Source organism: Miniopterus schreibersii, assembly GCF_964146895.1.
Source record: "Miniopterus schreibersii genome assembly, chromosome: 1".
Classification (NCBI taxonomy): Eukaryota; Metazoa; Chordata; class Mammalia; order Chiroptera; family Miniopteridae; genus Miniopterus; species Miniopterus schreibersii.
Genome location: NC_138101.1, coordinates 179,728,549 through 179,748,362, shown reverse-complemented (window position 1 = coordinate 179,748,362; position 19,814 = coordinate 179,728,549). Strand labels below are relative to the sequence as shown.

Genomic DNA, 19,814 nt, shown 5'->3' with positions numbered 1-19,814 from the left:
GCTTGAATTCTCCTTACTTCAACCATTTCTTTCATGACATGCTTTCCAGTGTCTTGACTATACTAGGCTAATCTTAGATAATGTCCATCTTATAACACGGTCTTCTAAACTAGAGCAAATATCTCAGACAGGATCTCATCAAACCATGTCATAAGTCTTGTCCCCTAAACAAAATTACAAGTCTCTTAAGCCAAGATCACTGCCTTTCATTCTCCTTTCTGTGGCCCTCAGCCCCAAGCACATGCCAGTTCCCATCTTCTGTACAAGATACACTCTGCTCTGGCTTCTGAATGTGACAGTGGTTAGGATTTCCACCTCCATTATGAGTGGGTATCAGTTAGGAATGCTTTCCATCCTGAATAATGGAATAGCTACCCCTGGCTTAAACAAAAGGGTTTATAATTCTTATATAACAGCAGATAAGGCAAAAGTGGCTGCTGGCATTATTTTAGTGGCCCAGCGATGGCAGAGCTGGCATCCCTTCACATCCCTTGACCTTTTCTTCCTAGCTACAAGTGTAAGCAAGTCAGAAAAAAAAAGGAGTGAAAGGCTATGTCTGTTCTGTTCCTTTAAAAAGAAAAACAAAAGCTTTCCCAAAGGCATCTTCAACAAACTTGCCCTTTGTCTCCCTGACTACACTTGGATCATATGGCACTTACTGCTGCAAGGGAGTCGAGGAAGCCGGAGAACACGACTGCTATGACTAGCTTAGACCTTTCATAATCCATTGCCTGGGGCTGGGCACATTGCTGCCCAGAAACAAGGGAGAAGAAAGGAAATGGTCCTGGATACCAGAGATAAGTGTGACAGTGTGTGCCATGGTGGAGCATGAAAGTCACCTGTGGCCCTACATCCAATGTCTAAGTTGCTTGGGGATGAGATCAGTCTTTGGGCAGCAATATACACATTCAGTTACAGCCTCCCTCCATACTCTACTGGTATCTATTCCAGTCACCTGCTAGAGCTGAAGTCCAGCTACAAATAGAAGCCATGAATTCAGCTAACTCCTGCCAATCTCTCTGAACCCTGCAACCAGGTATAACTTTCATTATCTCAATAGATGTTCCTGATCTTGGACTCAGACTTGACCCCTAAGAGCTAGAGCTTTTTTGTTACTCATGAACATCTGCTTAAGGCCCATTTTACCTTTCCAATTCAGGCTTCTTGATTTTGGATTAGGGCCTAGATCGGGTTTTGGCCTTGGCTGGCTTTAGCTCAAATCCTTCTTCTAACTGGGAACTCACAGCATGCCTTGAAGCTCAAGCCACATTGTTTATGACACATAAATAGATTACTAAATAAATTCCTGTTGAATTGCTTTGAATATTTAAATTCCCAGGATGTCAACTGCTGTTACTAACAGTAATTGCCATCTGCCAGAAATGCTATTAAGGAAGTGACCTCATTCAATGAAGATTAGTAGTGAGTAAACTTCAATTTATTAGGCAATATGGTCAAAGATAAATGAAATGTCATTTTTAAGAAATAAACTTTTGAAAGTTTCATATGGTAAATAAGGAACCACAGCAACAAGCAGACAGTGATAAAACAGGACATGTCTGGATATGGGCTGATCTTATGCTATATGTCCGATGTACACTGAATATTTGATGACTAAGCTTTCAGACAAGAAGTAAGAGCAGAAAGTCAGAAGACTTGTAGAATAACAGAGTAGCCAATGTGATAATATCATGAATCCTGGTATCTATATTCCAGAGAAGTGTCTCATCTAAAGAATGGAAATACTTTCTTTTACCCAGATAATGAGAATTATTTAACCTATCGTTCTCTCTATAGCTCAGAGTTAAGAATGAAGTGTAACCATAATAATCACATTTTCCTAGAGTCCTAGTATCTGTGCATCCCCATAATTCTGCAAAGCTTTTGATTTTCTTTTTTTAAAGTTGGTTTATTATATATATAGCCTATTGAAAGTCATCTAAAAGTCTTTTTACAAAAGACAGTCTTTTTTTTTTTTTTTTTGAAGGGAGACAGCACAAAGGGCTTGAAGTTCATCAGTTCCTGGTATATAATTTTTTTGTGATCCAGCTTTTTTCAAAATGTAGCTTATTAGAATAACTAGAAGTAAATAGGTAGATCGCACATGACTTTCATATGATGTCAGTTGAGCATTTAACGTGGTTTGGCAAGATTTGAATGTCAGTAACATCAAGGTTGAGCTCTCCAGCGAGAGCTTGCACTATAGACATCGCGCCTATGTTGCTAACTGGGAGAAGTCTCGTACGCTGTGGTTACTGGGTGTGCCTATGTCAGGGATGACATTTGATTGTAAAAGTTCAGAAATCCAACTTATTTTCTTACTGTTCTGAGGGTCTCCTGACCTCTTAAGGTGGAGCCACAATTTTCCTCCAGGGAAAAGCCAAGTAATCGAATGAATGCTTACTTGAGATTTCAGAGAACCATCCACTGACCAGACACGCCGATTCTGATTTGTAGTGGCTGTGGGCACTGTGTTGAAAAGGGTCCCGAGGTTTCATCCAGACTCCGGGGGTAGGATGCTCAGTTTCATTAGTGCTGTCGGTCAGGGATGGAGTGGAAGTGAGTGCAGTTGGCCCTTATGTGCCCTGCAGAAATCGATGTAGCAAATATGATAGCATCATATATAATCCTGGTATCTGAATGAGTTGTTTAATATCGATCACTTGAACTTTAAGGAGATATTAGCTGAAGATGGCAGTTCGGAGCATAGTCTAACTAGTTAGAATAGTTCTCTCAGTGCTAATTAGATATTAGGAGAAGCTGCATACTGAGCCTACTCTTGGTTTGTGGTCTGTGTAATCAGAACAGAACAGGACATCTGTCCTATTTGCTGGGCCTGAGGAATGACACCCTGTTCATCTAACAGTTATTAATAACTGAATACATGCTAGGCAGATTGGGTTTTGCATATATTACCACATTTAATATATTCTTATATTTCACCCTCACGTCAGCCACTTTCTAAATGAGAAAATAGAGGCTCGAGAAGGCTCAATGACTCTCCCAAGGTCACAGAAAGAGTAAGGGGCACAGCTGGGACTGAAACCTGGGCAGTCCGCCTCGAGGGCTCGTGTCCTTCAGTCCTACAGTAGCCTGCAGCTGCAGACCGAATCTAATTAAGTAAGTGTTGGCTGAAGGGGTGAGGACCAGGTCACGACCTGGTTTTATCACATTTGAGTCAGACATTAGACGTTCAAAGATTAATCCTCTCCACTGTGATTCTAGAAATACCATTTTAACGCAACCTTAGTTCACCTGGATTTCTGTTGCTCTTATCTGGCAAGGCCACCCAATGACATGGAGGCGAGGTGCTACCAAAAATGTTCTACATAAGTCATGTCATTGTCAATCATATCTCCTTTTAAATATGCCCAGGGAATGGGTTATTTAGTGGAATCTATTGGCAAATGCTCTTCTTGAAAATGAAAAATATAGTAACAAAAATAATCAGCCCATGTTCTGTTTTACAAGTCGGATTTTTTTTTTTTTTTAACACCAGATTTTTTCTTTTCTTGGCAGGTGGGAGGTATTTGGTCTGAATGGGGAGAATTTAGCCCTGAGGAGAGATCAGGAGCCAAAGCCAGAAACCCATTGGCTTTTGCATTTTTCTCCTTAAATCTAAGGGGCGAGGTGGGGTTTAGACAGGAGCGGGCACGGCTGCACTGGGAGTGAATTTCTCTGCCCGGGTGGTTACTGTCCCCACGCCAGCGGACAGCTGCCCTGTCTAGCAAGACTCCACACAGGGGCCTCCACAGCAGCCTGGTCACACTGAACCAGACCACCGGCCTCTGGAAGGCCAGCATCATTCAATTTTGGGTAAAGACCAAGGAAATGAGAGAAAAACGTTCGTCAGTTCTCATAGGGAAGGCCAAAGAGGTCCTTTGTAACTTTTCCACATACTCATCCAAGGGTGAATTATTAAAAAAGTTCAACGGCACCTTCTCACAGAGGGCCCTCATCTTGGGCCTCCTAAGGGGAGTCTCCTCAGGGGTGTGACTTTGCCCGGATCTGTCTGTGTGCCCAGCTGACCTACGGAGCCCTTTGGAATTGTGAAAACTCTGCGGCCATGAATGAGAAAGGGGCGGGGGGGGGGGGGAGGCAAAACCCAGAGCAAAACCCCTGTTCCCGGAATAATCCAAATAATCGTTCTGCTGTGCCAGCTGCTTTATGAATCTTCACTTATTGTTATTTAAATTGTGTTTAAAAAGCTGAGAAATTCTCCCTGAGCTATATATAAATCAACGCCTCTCAGACTTTTCATCTGAAGTACCTCTAACGGCAGCAGGGCTGAGTCACACGCTCTGCTCCTGGCCCCCGAGCTCTCCTGATGTCCGAGGGTCGCAGAAGGAGCCTGCTCAAGAGCGCGTCTTCCTTGCCCTGGCCGGGTGGCTCAGTTGGTTGGAGCGTGGTCCTGTACACCAAAAGGTGGTGGGTTTGATTCCCGGTCAGAGCACACACCCAGGTTGTAGGTTCGATCCCTGGTTGGAGTGCCTCAAGATCTGTTTTAGCTAAAAAAAATTCACAGATTTTGCAGCCCTGCTTTGGCCCTGGGGGTGTGAGCTACCCCAGCCTGGGGAGATGGGCACAGGGCATGCATCTGTCTCCTGCACCATCAGATCAGCGCTGGATCGTTCAGTTTGGGCCTTAAGGTCATAGACCCACACATTTTACTTGGAGTAGTGTAGCTAACCAGGCAGTGTTACAATCAGAATTTCAGTTCCTTTCTCCCATGCGAAAGGATACCCTGAAGTCAGGTCAAGTTTAACTGAACACGGTAAAGGCAGAGTAAAAGGAGAGGATGTGTGTAACTTGAGCCTGGCAGGGGATGTGTAAGATACAAACATCTTAATAAGGGTTTAAAGGGGGAAGCGGCATGCAATGACTTTGCAGACACGTGCTGCATAAGCGTTTGTCGACAACGGACAGCGTATCCCACAGAGAGACGCCGCAGAGCCCGCGTGTGTAGCAGGCCATCCCATCTAGGTGGTGGAAATGCATTCTGTGGTGTTCGCACAATGATAAAATCACCTAATGACGCATTTCTCAGAACACAGCCCCACTGTTCACTGTGCATGACTATATTCTGAATCGTAAATATAAAAGTAGGCCCTGGCGGGTAGCTCAGGTGGTTAGAGTGTCGTCCAATACACCAAGTTCGAGGGTTCGATTCCTGGTCAGGGCACATACGAGAATTAACAAATGAGCGCGTACGTAAGTGGAACAACAAACATGTTTCTGTTTCTCTCTCTCTCTCTCTCTCTCTAAAAAATCAATTAGAAAATAAATAAAGAAGTATTTTTACAAGGAGGGTTATGGAGAAAGCATGTACAAAAACAATTTAATTCTGTTCACTGATTCGATTGGTGGTGAGAGCACTGGTGTGTTGCCCAAGCCTGTTGTGTATATTGGGAGATGAAGAGGCAGTGCTCATGATGAGCCACTTTTTCAGTACTTCTCGTAGTTGACTGACAGTCCCAGCATCTGTCTTCTGGATCCCCCATTGTGTTTGCACTGAAGCCACTTCACCAGGGCTGCTCCCAGCCAACGAACGAGCATGGTGAGGGTACACAGGCGCAGGTCTTTCCCTGCTGGCCCCAGGACTCCTACCAGTGGCCTTCTTGGCTAGAGGGCTCCCCATCCACCTGGCCAAAACTCTCTTAGAACTGAGCAGCAGTCTGGGCTCTCCCTACCGGTCCTCCTTCCTCCCCCATCCCTTTCACAGGCATTAGACTCAGCACCATGCTCTGCAAACTGTCTCTGCTACTCTTGTGTCCTTCCCTTCACTCTTCCAAGGTGGTTCCCCTCCAAAATCTCTTGCACGTCTGATCCCATCTTGGTGTTTGCCTCTTGAAATACCTGAACTAACCTAAAAGCAAATGGGTAATAATTATGAGATAGTCTACTTGCTAGGATTCTCAGTATGAAAGAAAGGAGATTTAATATAGAATAAATTAAATAAAAACTCTGCGTCCTACATGTGAAATGGAAGTATCAGTATAAATGTGTGTCTTTCAACCATAAATATAAATTTTAAAAAAATGTGTGAGGTATTTTATCTTTAAATAACAACCTCCAGGACAGTCCCCAGCCATTCTGTCTTCTGGATGTTTGTGGCCTCATGTAGTCCCCGCCCCTTGCCCGACCTGGGCAGCCAGTAGAATAGCTTGGGAATGACAGAGTGTGACTTCCAAGGCTAGATCATAAAAGACATTGTGGTTTCTGCCTTGCTCTCTTGGATCACTTTCTCTGGGGAAATCCAGATGCCACATCATGAGGACATTTAAGCAGCCTGTGGAGAGGTCCACGTGGTGAGGGACCTATGCCTCCTGCCAACAGCCAGCACCAACTTGCCAGGTTGGGAGTGCACTGTCTTGGAAGCGGATCGTCCAGTCAAGGCTTCAGAGGACTGCAGCCCGGGCCACACCTTCACCATAGCCTAGGCCACAACCACCCAGGCACTCTGCTCTTGGGTTCCTGACCCATAGAAACTGTGTGAAATAACAAATGTTCATTGTTGTAGGAAGCTATATTTTGGGGTAATTTGTTACATAGTACTAGATAACTAACACACACACACTTTAAAATAAAAACAGTGTTTCTCCTAGCATGTTCCCCTAGTGCTCAGACTGGTCTTGAGGTACCATTTTGCTTTACAAGGAGCCAGAACTTCTTGGAGCAGTGATTTCAGGTCCAGGTTAGGACAGGTACAAAATGAACATCTTATCATTCCAGCTAGCAAGAAAGTTTCCAGAGACCACTAGGATCCTCTTAGAAGGACTTAGGAGTCAGCTTCAAGTGACTCCCACTAGCCCATGATGGGATGATGTGAGCTTCACTAATGGTAATAAGAGCAATGGATCAAAACCTATCAAATCCATGCAAATCCATGAGTCATTATGATATTAAAAAATAACTGGTCACCTTTGGGGAATGAACTTATTATCTTCAAAACTGGTTTAAAAAATGGGAAATAATCACGCATTTATTACCTTTCTATATAAATTGTACCACTGGGTTAGTAGAAGAGGGAAATACCCCTTTATGAAAGTATTCTGGTCAATAAATGAAAAAGAAATGATAGAGTTAGAACATCACCATTTAGCAACCCCTAATGAATGAATCTAGACATTATTAACAGTTTCTAACATCACAAGAAGAGGGACAGCCGTGCAGCATGTGCCTCCTGAAGAAAGGACAGAAGGCCGCTGATAGTCTTGCCAAGATCAAAAGTCCAACTAAGCTTCTGGATCCAGCTGCCAATTTGCAGGAAATACAGAGGACAGAAGAATCGGTTGAACTGCACCACGCAGTCAATGAGCAAATTCACATATTCAAATTTAAATTGTGTGTTAGTCAGCAAAGTCAAACCGTGGGAAACTTGGCAGGTCACACAGCCTGGGTTCTTTAACGGATAAATTGCAAGGAAAAGAAAGGGCTGGATGGGAAACCCTGAGATTAAAAGAGACTTAAAAGACACATTCAATCTTAAAAATACACAACAATAGATAGTACAGTCTTTAAAGATGCATACTTTGGCAATAAAACTATAAAGAAACACAAGGAAGCGATTGCTATAAAACAATGGTTCTCAAATTTTAAAAACACACCTGAGTCACCCGGAGGGTTTTTCAAAACACTGATCACTGGGCTCTACCCCTAGAGTTTCTGATTTAGCAGGTCTGCAGCTGGGACCAGGAATCTGCTTTACAAGTTCCCAGGCAGTGATGGAACCTCTGGTCCAAAGACCACACTGCTGACAGTCAGCATAGTGGTTACTTGGGGTGGGAAGATGGCAAAGAAATGAGGACAGGTGGCTGGCCAAGTTCTATTTCTTTGGTGATGGTTATAAGAATGTTACCTTTATTATAATTCATTGAGATTTACATGGTTTTAAAAAATTTATCTTTATTGTTGAAAGTATTACAGATGTCCCTTTCCCCCCATTGACGCCCCCTCGCGCTGCTCCCCCCGCCTCGGCCTTCACTGCACTATTATCCGTGTGCATGGGTTCTGCATATAAATTCTTTGGTTACTCTCTTCCCGCCCCTCCCCTCTCCTCTTCCCTCTGAGATTCCTCAGTCATGGGGGTTTTTTTTGTATCTGAGTTTAAATTTATAATAATGAAGTTAAAAACTCAAAATTCTACAAATTAAACAAATATTGTAGACTTCTAATTTTTACAGTCTGAGTGATTTCCTCAGGTTCCAAAACCAGAATCTAGGCATGGCACGTCTGTCTCATATGTCACATGTCCAGTCTATATGTTAGTTCTAGACCAGTATAGGCTCTCACGTTCCCTTCTATAGAAATTAGAAAGTCACTGAGAAACAGAACGATCTCACCTATGAGAAACACTTAACAATTTATGTTTAACTAGACACTTCTCATTTAGCTTTACCACTGATATTTCTTTTCTTTTTTTAATTTTATTTTTGCTTAAAATATTACAGATGTCCCTTTTTCTCCCCAATGAGCCGTTCCACCCTGTCCCACCCCCCTCCCCAGGCCCTCTCCCCCCCATTGTCTGTGTCCTTGGGTTGTGCATATATGCATATAAATTCTTTGGTTACTCTCTCCCCCACCACCCCCCTGCCCTCCTCCATCCCTCTGACGTTCGTCAGTCTCATCTATGCTTCCAAGTCACTGAATCTATTCTGTTCATCAGTTCAAGTTCTTTAGATTCCACGTATAAGCGAGATCATGTGATGCTTGTCTTTCTCTGCCTGAAGAAAATAAACCACTGATATTTCTGAAGCACCAATAAAGGTAAAGCGCTGTGCTCAGTATACAATGCTGGGCGTTAGGAACAAAGCATAACGTAGTGTGTGTTGGGGGTCTAGTGGGGAGCACAGCTGCTTCCAAAAGAAAGCACGAATTCTCACGGCACTTTTGGTCCACTGGGGAGAAGCAGAGTTTTTTAAAGCTACAAATAAAGCTACATAAAATTGGAAACACTGACTCTACTTTTCGTTACTCTCTTCAAGACATTTGATTTTCTTTAAGACATTTACAAGGGTATAAATTTATAGTATAAAGGCATAGTTATCACCCAAGTCCAAAACTACTCTTAAAAATATTTATAACAAAATTAAGTTCTAGCAAAAGTCTTACGGTGGTCTCTTTATAGTATCTTATTTTTATTTCATCTTGATTCCTTCTTATCACCATCAACTATTTATTACCTTCCCTTTGTAAGACACCGAATTAAGGCTTTTTACAATAGCTCGACTATTGTTAGGTAACACGGGCATAGTGCCATCTAGCCAGGGCAAGAGCGTAAGAGTAATATTAAGCGATCGTCTTCCTGTCTCGTGCTACGTCAGTGTCAACCGGATGTTGTCACGGTGTTCAGATTCTCCTTTTCTTTCTGTTCCCTCCCTCTGAAGGGGGCAGTGCACAGTGCGGATATTGCGAGAGAGCGCAGGTTCCTCCAGAGCCCTGGGACTTCTGAGGAGTGGCCGGAGCTCACTGTTTGATGCCGAGGGAAGAGCAGCAGCTGCAGGACTCCTTGAGCAGGTGCTGAGGGCCTGCTTTACGGTGTTTCGCTGTTTGTTTTGTTTGTTTTGCTCAAACTGTTGAAAATCAGGTAAGAGCTATGGACTTGCACCTCAAAAGAAGCCCAAATGCACCACAAACTTCATGACACCTCCAGGCTGTTTGCCAGTGTGCATGGGTTCCCCACTGGGTTCAAGGCTGGGCAGGGCATGCCTGTCTTCCTTACGCGGTCCTCTGCCGAGGACCGGGAATAGAAATAAGGAAACAAAGGGTCCCGTTTCCAAAGAGCTGTCATCCCAGTGAAGAACAAAACAGGCGAAATATTTTTATTGCAGTAGGAGAATGTTTTAACTGAGTTATGTACAGGTAAAAGCCTTTTGGTAAACAACACGATTCTTTTTATATGCTTATACCTTTTCCGAAAATGCCTTAGAGCTCTTTATAAACCACATTTCCAGAAGGAATTATGGGGGGGGGGGGTAGATTCTGAGCTTGCCAAATATGACTCAGCAGTCGATGACATACCTAGAAATGGAAATGAGAACTGAAACAAGTTTTCAGCAATGTTCCTTGAAACAAGCAATCTCCCCATTAACTCGGCACTGCAGCTGGGAGAGAGGCAGCTCTGACGCCGCAGGAGGGAGAAGCCAGTGAGTCAGCGCAGCGTGGAGCCGGGATCTGAAGGGAGACCTCGGGCGGAGCAGCGCAGGACTCTGACTCCTTGCCTTAGTCACTTCCTCCCCGGTGGCTGGAGAGACCCCACCAAGCTTTAGGCAGCTGCCCATCCTGCCACCGGTGTTTTCCTTGGTTTATGACACAGACCCTGTCACTTCTGATTTCTTCAAACTGCTCCTGTTTCCTGCAGGGAGACCCACTGGCTGGAGGTCGAAGGTGGAGAGAGTTTGGGCCTATGGACTCTGCCCTGCAGACTTTTGGGGTAGGGGGTAGGGGGTGGGGTGGGGGAGTTGTCTTGCCGGCCCTGAGAGCCTCCTGGTGAGAAATTCTCCAGAGGAAATGATGTGCTTCTGTCCCCAGTGCCTAGCCTAGGGCCTGGCTCATATGTGGATGCTTAACAGAGATGTGTTGTGAAACGGAGTCATATGAAGTCATACAATCATGCGGTCATACTATCAGAATGTGCTGCAGTTGTATGCTTAGTGTGCTCTACTAAATTGTAGTTTCCTAAAAGGCAAATACGGCACTCGTTCCTGTCTGTATCCTTAATGACTGACATATGGCCTGGAGCTCAGGAGAAGCCCAATCACTTAATGAATGAGTGAATGCCAAGTTATAGACAGTCTATATGATGCTAGTTCTTGATATGGTAGAAAAAGGGGTGGGGTGGGTAGTTACAGGGAGAAAGGATTCAAACCAAATGGGTAAAATCAAGCTTTAAATGGCAATGATAAAGTTAAATGTGTATGTTTTTTAAAAAATTGTTAAGGGCATTTTTATTAGACCACTGCTTATTGTTTGAAAATCCAAGCTAAAACTAAAAGTGCAAAGAATAAAGTAATCACCCCACCCAAATTGCCAGAGTCCAAATGCAACCATGATTAAAATTGGGTTGCCATCGTTCCAGACATCTAACACATAGGTTTATGGAGAATATCTTAAAATATTAAACTGATTCATTCTAAATCTCTTCTGAATTGGTTCCCCAGCAGCCTACCATCGTCAGGGTTGAGTTGCTGAGTTACAAGGCTTATCGTTTCTGGGAAACTACAGATACTGCCCGGAATAGGGAGATTGATCACAACTGATTTCCTTGACCTCTTAATTTCAAACAAGAAAATGTTCATGAAAGCCAGATATTATCAAGAGATTAAAGGACCGTTAAGCCCTGCCATCTCCCCTCTAACATCCATGCCAGATCCTTAGTGCAGAGGGAGCCTCTCTCCTTCCTGGGACGATGGTGCCCTGAGGCTGGCTGCTCTAGGAAGAGTAAGTGAGAAGAAGAATGTGCTACAGATGAAACGGAAGCCCCCAAATCTGCACAGTTCTGACCCCAAGAATTGTAGAAAAAGAAGAATCAGACAGAGATAGAGAAGGTCAGACGCAAGGTTCCGGTTTTCGACCTGCCTCAGAACCAAACTCGTGTGCACAGAGGAAGGTTTAGAATGTCCAAGTAGGTAAGAGGAGTCCAGGAACTTGAGGGCTCCCCCACCCATCCTACAAGGAGGCCGTCACGCCCCCTAGAGCAGCCCTGCACGCCCCCACCTCCAAGAGAGCACAAGGCGATAGTGAGGCATTGGTGGGGCCCAGGGGGATAGTTCAGCCCGGCGCAGCGTTCCTCAACCCCCATGGCTTGTGTGTGGCCTGCAAGGGGCCCAGAAGTTCCTACATGTCTGAGGACAGGAATGCAGAGGGATCAGTAGGGTCTGTGGGCAGGCAGAAGCCTGGTTGTGTGGGACTTCAAGACCAGCGGTAAATGGCCAGGATCATAAACGCAGTGGCGGGTGTCTCAGGAAAGAGTCTACAACAGCCAGTTCAAAGCAGAGGTCGGGGTGACTGGAGGGCTGAGCATGGATTTGAAGACTTTGTCTCTCCCCCTGACACCTACTACGGCCACCATAAATTCACATAATCCACCTTACCTTATAAAGACAGATTTCACCTTGGAGAGAAGCAAGGGGAAGAGGAGGAAACCTGAGACTGAGAATTTACCCAAATGAACTCCTTAAACCACTTCATTCTATTAAGCTTGCCAGACTAGACTATAATTTAGATCCCTTTTTCCTTGTATTCTACTCAGCACAACCACCATTACTGTATAGCTGAAGGAGATTATAAGCAATATCAGAGCATTTTTTTTTTTAAAAAAAAGGTGGTAGTCTTTTTTTGCACAGATGAGTATAGTAAATTTGTAGCTCTTTTACACAGACACACAGATAGAAGCATTGAGAGATAAATATGAACAATTGTATCAACATGTGACCATACTGAACAATTGTATTGAACATATTGAACATGTGGCCATAATGAACAATTGTATCAACATGTGACCATATTCAGCTGTACACAGGAGAAACACTTGCAGTTTAAGCAGACAGGAGTTGGTTGCAACTATAATAATGGAAGGGTGGGGGGAGCAGGCCTCCGGCTTGGGCCTCCAGAAGCGGCTTACAGAACATTTCATAACTGGCCTGTCAGGCAGTGTTTACTGCCGCCACATCAGGAAGCTGGAGGATCAGGAAGCTACTGTCCCAAATTCAAGTTCTAGGATTATACCACTTGTGGTAGATTGAAAAAAGGCCCTCCAAAGATATCCACATCCTAACCCCTGCATGCTGTCTTATGTTGAAGCAGGTCTCTGCAGATGCCATTCAGTTGAGGATCTTGAGATATCCTGGATTATGAGGGCAGGCCCTAAAGGTATCCTTATAAAAGCGAGGCAGAGGGAGATTTAGCAGACAGACAAGGGGAAGATGATTGAAGACGGATGTGATGTGCCCACAAGCCAAGGAATACTGGCAGCCTCCAGAAAATGGAAGAGGCAAAGAATAGATTTTCCCTGAGAGCCTTTGGAGAACATTACTATTCCCATTTAGGAAGACACAGTAGACTAAAGTTGGAAGAGATGTTAAATAATCCATTGTATATACCACAGTATCCATTATATTTTTAGTAAACTATTAAATTTAACATGACCCAAAAGAAAAGAAACTGAAATGAAAAGAGGAAAGTGCCAAACTTCAAATTAATATATTTTCATCACTCAAGATATTGCTTCCTACAAGAATCACCTATAATTAAGAAGAAAAGATTATTAAAAATGAAACAAAATTTAATAGGTTACAGTGTTTCTAAACAGCTCTTTCATTTTTAGACAAGATATTTTGACTTTCTAGTATACATTCATAGCTTGTTCTCAGCTCCCCTCCTAATACTACCAAATTTTGATTGTGCTAATTTTACCTTGTCAAGGTTTTAACATTTACATTAACTTTTATAGCATAAATCCCATAGGATTCAATGCTAATGTCTGATTCTTTTATCCTGGCCTGTCCATTTTTTACTTCTTTATTTTGATTCATCTCTTACCTGCCTGCATTTCAACTTTATCAACAAGTTATTTTTTCAAGAAGGAACCGTGGTAATATATATCAAATTCTTGAATGCTTAAGACTATCTGCCTAGTGCCTTTAATCTTATCTCAATAAAATTCTTAGGCCACAACTCTTTTCCCTTAGAAGATGGCGAACATTGTTTCATTGTTGCCTAGCACTGAGTATTGTGCCAATTTCTTTTTTAAACTACAGTTTACCTATTCGTCCCCTAGCTAACTTGATTTTATTCTTAAATCTTTAAAAAATTTCTGGTGAGAAGTTATACTTCTCTCCTTGTTTGGTTGCTACTAGTGAAGCTTGTCTGTATGTTTATTAGATAGCTGGTTACTTTTTTTGTTAGTTTTGAAGAGGCAGATTTTACCATTTGCATATTATTGCATATTAATCTGAGAACCAGTTCTTTTTGCCATCTTTACCTGAAACACTGCAAGAACTAGTTTGGAAGATTAGTGTTGGAAGCGCCCCTATTGGCTTAAATGTTGAAGACACACAAAGCCGGTGTCCCTGCAGGCTGGTTCTCTCTGCCAGAGCACAATGCACTCCTGTTGCAAGTAGCAACCTGAGAACTGGCTCTTCGTATATTTGAAGAGAGCTCTCCTATTCTGTCTTCTCTTTTCCAAGATAAATATTTCCAGATCATTTCCACACCTTTTGCAGTCTTGATTGGACTTTTCTTTATCAACATCCATCATAAAATGTGATTCCCAGAGCAGAACACTACAGATATGACAATGAACACTGCAGGTCCCAGCAGGTTGGGGCCTTCCTTTGTTTTGGACCCTCAAAGTCTATGACTGTGGCTCAAGGTCATGTTAACTTTTTTGGCAGCTATATTTCACCATTAACTCATGATGAATTTGTCTTTACTTAAAAGCTCTAAGACTGTATTACAGGTGCTGCTATTAACCCATCTCTCTCCTCTCTTCTATGTATGTAGCTGCTTTCTTGCTGTAGTTTTTGCTTGTTTATTTTTGTTTTAGACCTTCAGCTATTCATTCTGTTTACACTCATTATTTTAAATTTGGTCTATCATTTTGAACTGTTGATCTCTTGGATAATAATTTTTTTATCTGATGCATTAGCTCTGCCTGAAAGCTACATGTCATGTCACCAGCGTCCTAACCTGGCTCTAGCAAGGCTTTTGGAATCCATTAGGCATAGGTTTAAGTCTTCTCTTCCTATTTACTAGTTATATGATATTGGACAAGCTAATTGTCCCTTTGAGCCTCAGTTTTCTCAACTGTGAAATGGTGATAAAAATGATATCTTGCCGGCTGGCATGGTTCAGTGATTGAGCATTGACCCATGAACCAGGAGGTCACCATTCGATTCCCAGTCAGGGCACATGGCCCGGTTTCCAGCTCGATCCCCAGCAGGGGGTGGGCAGGAGGTGGCAGATCAATGACTCTCTCTCTCATCATTGATGTTTCAATCTCTCCCTCCCTCCCCCTTCCTTGCTCTGAAATCAATAAAAACATGTTAAAAAATAATAATAATTTAAAAAAAGACTCAGAACCCTCCCAAAAATGACACCTACCTTTAGGATTAAATGTAGTGCTTAGTGCTGTGCCTGGCATATAGTAAGCATCTAATAAAAGGTAATATTGTTAGCATTATTGATTAAAGTGCCAAAAAGGAGCTGGCGAAAAAAGAGCTCCTTGGCAGGCCATTAGAAATACCGCCAAGGTTTGCATCAACTCTTTAACCAACAGCCTGCAGGGATGGTCTTCCCAGTATTATATCCACCTTTTGGCACCATCATTGAAACTTTACTTTGTTTGTAAGGATATAATGAGAGATGTTGTCAAATATGTTGCTCAAATCTAGATGAATGCTACTGTGGCATTCCACCCATAGCCCGTGGAAAAGGAACTGAGGTTGGTCTGGCATTGCTCTCTCCTGGGAAACCCTTGCTTCCTGGCCTCCGGGGTTCACTGCTTCCCTTTATAGGGAGCTGATGAATGACTTATTCAGCACAGATCCACTTTACTGATCTGGAAAGGTGGTTTCCACCCAAGTGCTCAACAGAGTGCCTCAGGATATGTCCCCTTTCCAGAGAAAGAAGGGGGAGGCAAACCAGGGGTGTCCCTAGCCTTCCTGTCCCTATGACACCCAGAGCATCTCTACTTTGACCAGTTTTCTTCTATATCTGGGTTCCAGAGATTTCGATTGCATTTTCTAAGAAGAGCCTCAGGAGGGATCTGAGAGCCAGCATTTGGAAACAACTGGTCCTAGCTATTTTGAGGTCTCGCCTTTTAAACGTTTGCTCCCCTTGAGTTTAAGAACAACACTCTAGTTCTTTACACTTGGTCGAAAGTCGCCTAGAATAGACAGCAACTTTATCTGCAGCAAGGTCCTTCTGACCTCTGGGATGTCACTCAGGCCGAGAGGCTCGAATCCCTGAGGAGCTGGAGCTCTTGACTCGGGCTCTCCGCTGCTCACCACCTCCGGCACCCCCTTCAGGATGAAGAGCTTCCTCTCTGCAGGGGAGGCGGAGGCCCGGCCCAGCAGTTCTGTTTCCTCTGTCGTCTGTCATCATTACACGTCCCGCCCCAAGCAAAGAGACTGTCTTCTTTGTTCGCCTTCCTCCTATAACTGGAAAGCCCTTTCCGTAGTCTTAGCCCGTGGCACAGGACCCAGCTATTCTGGGTTTGAGAATCCCCGTGGCTTTTACAAATTGAGTCGAGGATGATGCCCCCTCCCCCTCTCCCTTCTCTCATTTCCACTATTGCTCTTTTCTTTTGTTATTAAACCGAGTATATGTGCCGGTTTTTCTAATCCTCTTTGGGCTTTAAAGACTTTCTTCCCTCCCTTGTGTGTGTGCTTTTGGTTTTTGTTCTTACACCAAGTCTCTCATCCTGCCCCCTGTATAATCATGCCTAATTTTTTGGCTCCTCCCCCCTCCCATTTTTCCTCACCAATCTCCTTCATTCGTTTAGAAAATATTTATCAAGGTTGCAGTGTGTGCCCAACCCCGGCTGAGCACTGGGGATACAGCACATAATTCCCTTTCTCAAGAAGCTGGGCGATTCAGACGAAGGAGCGGGCGGTTACGATGCAGTGTGATTGCTTTGTCCCAGTTCCACGTTGGATGCATTTTCTCTCTTTTGAGCCACTTCCTTTGCAGAACCTGAGACCTTAGGATAACTCAAGGGCAAGTCATGACCTCTACCAGCTGTGAAAGAATGTGACTTTACGTTGATCAAAGCCTGAGCAATGGGCTTCTGTTAAGGACTGGAAAGAAAGGGAACTAGAATGTGCGAAGAGCCAACTGCATGCTGAGTGCTAGGCTGGGCCCTCTAACCACGTCTCTTATTTATTCTCCACAATTACCAAGAGGGAGTTATTCTAATCCTCGTTTTGCAAGTGAGGGGATTCAAGTTTAGAGAACCCCAAGGCCACACAGCTATGGTGCATGATGCTAGGATTAATATCCAAGTTTGCCTCTCCAAGGTCTTTGGAATGTCTTGCAAAATCCAGCCTCCTTTGACACGGTGCCGTTGACCTTCCCTGTCTCCCCTTTGCTCGGTCTCCGTCTCATCCCCTAGACACGCAGCCCGGCTCAGCACTCACCTCTTCCTCTGCCTTCGCTAACTGCCCGGAATACTCTGTAACCCTATGCCACCCTCTTTGGGGCTTTGCATTATGTCGGCCCGGTTGACGTTTGCTCTATAGCTGTGTTGGCATTATTTCATAGCTGTGCACTTGCTTTCCTAACTGGGTCACTGATTCCCGGAGGGGAGGGCTGACTTGATCTCACGTTGGCAACGAGCGCAAGGTGTCCAAGGCGTGGATCGTGACCTCCTGCAGGCTCCGGCCCGGTCTTTCCCTCCTGTCCTCCACGGGACTTCTGTTCTTCATTCTGTTCTTCTCATTTATTTATCTGTCTTTTAAACCTTATCACTATTTAAAATCTAGGTCTCTATTCCAAGTACATAGCAAGGTGGCTTCAGCGGCTGTCTGAAGGCTCTGCCCACAGTGGGGGCAGGAGGGGCTTGAACCTGTGCTAGGTAGTTAGACAGACGTGAGCAGAGCAAGGTCGATGGGCCAGGTACAGAAGGTCACCAGGGCGGAAAGCCCTGGGTGCGTAGCAACGGGCAAAACTGGGTAAACAGGGACCTCACCCCTCGGTTGGCCTTTCTTCCCCTAGCCTATCCCTGGTCATGCCGTTTAGACCCCGACCTTTCATATTGCTGCGCGTGCAGTTCTGACTCTCCCCTGACCTTTCCTCCCCTGGTGTGTCTCTAGTCATGCTGGTCAGATGCCCCCTAAAGGAGGAATGAACAAGGGGGCCAGACAATAGCCCTTAAGCATTAAGCCCCCAGGACAATGAGGTTCTGATCCGCATCAAATTCGTCTAGGTCTCAGTTGTGTCTCAGCTCCAGGCCCAGAAAAACAGCAAAACCAGGCCAGCGCTGCCATGGCTGAGTCAGGACCAGCTGCGTTGATTAATGGCTCCCTGCCCTGGTGCTGACCAGTCAGTAGAGACCCTGAAAGGACACACCTGGAAAGCAGATGAATCTTCTCCTGGAACCCTCCCCTGAGACACCCAGGTAAACGCCCTCAGGCCAGAGGAGCCAGTGCCGCTCTCTCTTTGGAGGGCACCAGGGCCTTTCCCCGCGCCCTCCCCCCAGGTGTATTTTCCTTGCCTCTCTCTTTCTCATAAGCTCCAAGGGCCCTTCTTTTGCCTCTGTAACTCATTCCTGAGCCCATTTCTTCTACTCCTCACTTCTTCTACCTCTGTGACTTTCCAAATAAACTTTCTCTTATAGTTTGAGTCTTGGCTCTGAATTCTTTTTCAGCCAGAACTTAAGTACCGAGGTTGCTGCACTGAGGTCCAGTCCGACTCCACTGGTCTAACACCTGGTGCAGGGTTCACTCTTGCCACCAACAAAGCCACCACCAGTAAGGAATGACACAGGCCAGAGAGCTTGTTTTCCTCCTTCCATAGAACTGTGGCCCCCTTGGAACACAGCCCAGTGTCAGTCAGTCCCCTTGGCTCCAGTTCATGATACCCTCTGAGGCCATAGCCAGCGCTCTGGTGAGCTCCGAGCTCTACTCTCTGCTCTGCGATCAGCCCTTACCATCAGCCAGAACTGCTGCTGAATTCATGAGACGGATAGCATTATCCTATGGAATCGGTAAGTTTTATTCCCCCCTCTTTTTTTTCACTCACAAACATTTTCAAGACCTTGTCCAACGAGTAAGGCCACAGTTTTCATTGCTGTCCCTGCAGGCAAATTCCTCCGAGGGTTAGAGAACAGGCATTGGTATCATGACATAAAGTGGGGGAGTTTGCTGTTTTTTTCTTCTTTTGTCTCTGCAGAGTGCACATATCCTCACTGCAGTCTGAATCATCATCTCGGACACGTGTTCCTAGCCCTGACATCATTGTGTGGCAGCACTGCCATCGTCCCCAAGCTAGGACTAAACAAAGGGTCAGTGCGGGCAAAGGTTAGCGTTCACCCCACTGCCAAGCTTCTTTGCCAGTCCCCGAACCTGCCAAGGAAGGCCCTTTCCCACTCTCTCGGACTCATCCCACACTCACAACCCTCTGAGCAGGTGTGTTGGCAATTGGTCCCCATCATTCTGCAAGAGAAAATAAAGATTCTGGAACTTGTTCAGGGATGCAGGAATTGGTGACACACAAGTGGCTTCCAGGATCCAGACTCTGCCTCCCTATGTTGTCTGTCCCAAGTCTACCCTGGGGGTCTGGAAGTCCAGGGCCCACTTGCACTCAGACCGAACCCAGGTATCACCACTGAGCACTTATGTGCCAGCCACTGTTCTAAGAGCTTTACCGTGTATTAACTGCCATAACTTTTACAAAACCCAGGAAGTAGGGTCTGTGATTATCCCCATTTGGTATATGAGGGAACCGAGGCACAGAGATGCCAAGTCATTTGCCCAAAGCCACACAGTAATCAGTAGCAGAGCTGGAATTTGAACCCTAGAGGTCTGGCTGCAGAGCCTAGAATAGCCATCTCCAAATGGGTGTTCTGTTCTCATAGTGAACATATCTCTCTGAGAAAGCGAGATGGATCTGTGGTCAACCCTGCTGTTTATCCGGGAGCCATTCTCTCTTCTTGCCTCTCACAGGGCTCTCAATCACTCCCCTGAAAGGCCGTGCGCTTCAAAGAGCAGGGGCTGCAGGTGCAGGTGGTGAGTCATGCTTGGTCTAGCTCCCAGCCTGATTGGTTGAGAGGTGGGCAAGGAAGGGACTAGAAGGTTCTGGGAAGTTCCCTTGTT

The 19,814-nt window shown here is 44.8% G+C and overlaps 1 protein-coding gene and 1 long non-coding RNA gene across 5 annotated transcripts in view; one reads left to right on the top strand and one right to left on the bottom strand.

Moving 5' to 3' along the window:
• The window catches only part of SIPA1L1 (signal induced proliferation associated 1 like 1), a 392,555-nt gene that overhangs the window by 325,525 nt on the left and 47,216 nt on the right, over nucleotides 1-19,814 (bottom strand). The window lies entirely within an intron of this gene.
• On the top strand, nucleotides 17,831-19,095 carry LOC308558877. Its single transcript, XR_013999063.1, has 3 exons — nucleotides 17,831-18,118; nucleotides 18,517-18,706; nucleotides 18,892-19,095. It is a non-coding gene; the product is annotated as an uncharacterized lncRNA (long non-coding RNA).